Source organism: Halichoerus grypus, chromosome 10 (genome assembly GCF_964656455.1).
Source record: "Halichoerus grypus chromosome 10, mHalGry1.hap1.1, whole genome shotgun sequence".
Lineage (NCBI taxonomy): Eukaryota > Metazoa > Chordata > Mammalia > Carnivora > Phocidae > Halichoerus > Halichoerus grypus.
This window is the reverse complement of record NC_135721.1, coordinates 30,299,245-30,303,407: the sequence shown is the minus strand read 5'-3', so window position 1 is coordinate 30,303,407 and position 4,163 is coordinate 30,299,245. Positions and strand designations below refer to the sequence as shown.

General features: G+C 47.3%; 1 pseudogene; it reads right to left on the bottom strand.

The window, feature by feature from the left end:
• Nucleotides 1-2,083: 2,083 nt before the first annotated feature.
• Nucleotides 2,084-2,855, bottom strand: LOC118521709 (NADH dehydrogenase [ubiquinone] iron-sulfur protein 8, mitochondrial pseudogene; annotated as a pseudogene).
• Between the last annotated feature and the right edge of the window lie 1,308 nt (nucleotides 2,856-4,163).

Below are 4,163 nucleotides of genomic sequence, written 5' to 3'. Positions count from 1 at the left end.
TCCATAGCTCTTTGCATATTGGATGACAAACCACAGTTAGTGTCTGTTCCTAAGAGACCGCAAGGTATTTTTCAGTGTAATTTCAAACTACTTCTCAGAATTGAGAGAATTTCACAATTTTACAACCTGATCAGTGGTTTAGGCTGTCAATAATTTGAGGAATGGAAAATTTCATGAAGAAGGATTTAGATAGAAGGTTCATTTGTATTTCAGCTAGATGGTTGCTTAGCAAAAACCAGTGCAGTGGCAGCTTATGATGAACAGATTCAGTTTGACAGTGGGTAAAATAATATCACCTGGGTTTCAAGTTTTCAAGTTTCAAAGGGAAAAATAAGCCTTGTATTGAAATGGCTGATTATGGAATCCAAAGGACCTGTGATCATGCAAAAGTGAGAGGTGGGAGGGTGTTTGTGGGTAAAGAAAACTTCTAAGTGCTTTCCTCTCTGTACCTCTCCCTCCTGGAGAATCTGCCATCCGGCTTTGGTTTTTTAGACCTACCTTCTATAGGGCCCTCGGAGATAGGGAAGAGAAGCCAGGCTTTGCAGCTGGAAGACCAGGGCTTTTTGAATGAGAAAATTGTTCACAGCTGTGTGTTTTCTAGGTTAAACAGCTCAGCCTCTTCCAGTTTTGCATGTAATTATCTTGGCTGTAGGAGCTGGAGAATTTGTCCGCACTGCAGTGTGACTCTTCAATGAGTGATTGCCTTACGTGTAAATCCCAAGCATGTTTTTATTCTGTCCTCTAGTATTCTACTGAGCAGAGTGTAGAAGCGACGAATTCCTTCAGCTGTCCCGTTATTAGGTCACTGGTGATGGGGTGACCACTACATCCCAGTTGGCCTGGGACTGTCTTGGTTTGAAAACAGAAAATCCTACATCCTAGGAACCCTCAAGGTCCTGAGCACCCTCCAGTGGTGCACTGAGGCTGCTTGGAGGCAAAGAAAGACAGTGGAGGAGTAAAGCAGCAAGCAAAGTGGAGACCAAGTGTTACTCCTAATAGAAATGAAACTCTGGGGGCGCCTGAGTGGTGCAGTCAGTTAAGCCTCCGACTCTTGGTTTCAGCTTAGGTCGTGATCTCTGGGTCGTGGGATGGAGCCCTGCGTTTGGCTCCATGCTCAGCATGGTGTCTGCTTCAGATTCTCTCTCCCTCTCCCTCTCCCTCTGCCCCTTCTGCTCATGCTCTCTCTCTCTAAAATGAGTAAATAAATCTTTAAAAAAAGAAAAGAAAAGAAATGCAGCTCTGGGAGGGAAACAGGCGGCCAGGCGGCACCACTGAGGAGGCCGTGAGCCCAGCTGTTCTCTCTCGAGGGCCTAGGCAAAGCTGTGAGACCCTGTCCTGAGGAGGGGGTGTCTCCAGGGGCTTCTGCCTCATTGCTTGGCTGGGAAACTACCTACCTTTAGACTTTCTAGGAAAAGTTGCTCTATTTTTCTTATGAGACCCTGGCTGACAAAAACCTATAGCAACACAGTCTGCTATATAAGGAAAATCAGCATGAATTCCTGCCCTATGAAAACCTCTTTCCTGGCTCTGTCACAAAATAGGCCCCAAGCAACAGTGGCTAAAGGCCTGGCGCTTCTCTACAACACACACGCAAGAAGCTTGGACTGTTGTGTCTAATATTGTTCCTTTCTCAAAGCAATCAGAATTTCTTGGAAGTCAGTTGAGTCCATTTGTGGGACAGGAAAAAAAAGGCATTTGAACATCAAATAATGAATATAATGATGGTAAATTGGTACAGGGTGAGTCTGTGAAAGGCCATGCGTTCATCATAATACTCTAAAGCAATAAGTACATAAAGATGTGGTTCTAATACAACAGAAAGGTGAATGCAATCGAACAGTTTATTAGGATATGTAGGTATTCTTTTAGAAAATATTAAGTACATGTCTGTTTTAAAGTATTGATTTGTGTTTGTTTCAGGAAAGAAGAAACATAGGGACCTCTGAGTCAGCCAAGCTGTCCCTGAAGTAGAATCTCTTCCAAGAACAGAAGGAACTCATGGGCATCTGTGGTCATGTTTACTGATCAGGTAGGAAGGGGGTTAGTGAGTACAAGGAAGGCTCAATGGCAAGCTTTCCACTGATTAATTATCCAATATTCTTAAGAGGGGAGGTAGTCTTTCATTTCTTAAGAGATGAAGCCTCAGGATGGCCCCAGTAATGAGAAGAAACGGCTGCTTAAAGAAGGCACTAGTTTTTTGTTGGAGGGAGGCCTGAGCTTTCTTATTGGGCGGCTGGGGCTGCAGGCCACCAGGTGGGGGGCGGCACTGGTAGAGGTAGTGGGCCTGGATGTTGGCCGCGATCTCGGCCTCCCCCTCGGCCCCGTCACTGAGCCGCTTCTCCTCGTATAGCAACTCGTCGTGCGTCTCCGTGGAGAACTCGAGGTTGGGGCCCTTGACAATGCGGTCCACAGGGCAGGCCTCCCGGTAGAAGCCGCACTAGATGGCCCTGTCGATGTCATAGCAGGTGGCCCTGCGGGTGACATGGGCCCCATGGCTCAGCCTCGCTGGTGATGGCCTGGTAGGGACAGGTGGCCTGGCAGAGCTGGCCCGCAGTGCATCTCCGCATGGATGGATGGATGGATGGCGGTGCGGTGCATGCTCCCTGTGGAAGCGTGGACCCAGTGGGCCCTTCTCGGGGGTAGTTGATGGTGGCGGGTTCCCAGAGCTGGCTGCTCAGGACCCTGCCCAGGCCTCGGATGAGCTTAGTCCATAGCAGGGTCCGAGCTGCCCTGTTGGTCACCGACGTCATGTCCATCGAGGGCTCCCGCATGTTCAGGAACTTGTAGGTAGGATGCCCTGCACATGTAGCCTGGGCCAGGGCACAGAGCAGCATGACTGTGGTCAGGCTGTGCATCTTGCCCTGGCCCTCCTTCCCTTGCCCAGTGGCCTCAGCCATTCATTTTCTTAATACAGCTAACAGAGCAGGCCAACACATCAAAATCGTAGAGCCAGACATGAATCCATCAGTCATGCAAATTTAATGACTGCCTTATTTCTGGGAAACAAGTCACACAACAATGAAAATCTATCTGAAGTCAGGGACATAACTGCCATGCTGTGATATGAGGAGTGTACTAGTTATCTATTGCTGTGTAACAAATTGCCCCAAAACTTTGTGGAAAGCAGAGAAAGAGAGAAGCAAGAGGAAGAAAACCACATGTCTGGTCTGGTGGCAGGGGCTGAAGCCTAAGAATACTGATGGCCTAAGATCAAAATAAGAAACAAGGGAGGTTGGCCACTTGGGATATTTAAGGGTGGGAGGGGATGATGTGGGGTGCTTCTTAAAGCTCTCCAAGTGACTGCATTATGCTCCCAAGGTTGAGAAGTGCTGTTCCAGAGTGTAACTTGCCAATCTGAATTTACTTTAGTCACACCACGAGGCTGTGGTGGTGGGAAGGTGGCTATTAACATTTGTTGAGCACCAGCTATGAATCAGGTTCCATGCTAGGAATTTTGTATAGATTCCCTTACTCCTAGAGAGGCAGTAAGTCCGTATTTTCACTATTTTATAGAGGAAGATACAGAAACTAGAAAGATTTATTAAATCTGACTGTCTTAAACAAAGCTTGTTTCTTACACCATATCAAACGGTATGAACTAAGGCCCCAAAGAGAAAAGACTATGGAAGATAATGCAGATAAAAGAGCTAGTTTGGTAGATTTCTTTTTCTTTTTCTAAAGATTTTATTTATTTATTTGAGAGAGAGAGAGAGAACAGGGTGGAGGGGCAGAAGGAGATGGAGAAGCAGGCACCCCACTGAGCAGGGAGCCCGATGCAGGGCTCGACCCCAGGACCCTGGGATCATGACCTGAGCCATGCTTAACCAACAGAGTCACCCAGGCACCCCTAGTTTGGTAAATTAGGGGTTTACCAAAATTAGGGGTTTACCCTCTAGTTTGGTAAATTTCAACCTGAGCTCTAAATAGATTGAAAAAGATGAAGCACTACTAGTGATATTACTAAATTGCATACAGTCTGCTGTGAAATTTGGTCACAAAGAGAAACAGCATGTGCTGGGCTACAGAGAGCAGGGTGTGGGGAAGGGGTTCAACCAGGGGCAGCAGTGACTGGTGAGGGACTATGGAGGAGGAATGATCTGGTTCCCAAAGCTGGAGATTTAAATGTGGAGCTCTCTCCCTGCCCGTGCCCCAGGGTGGCAGGG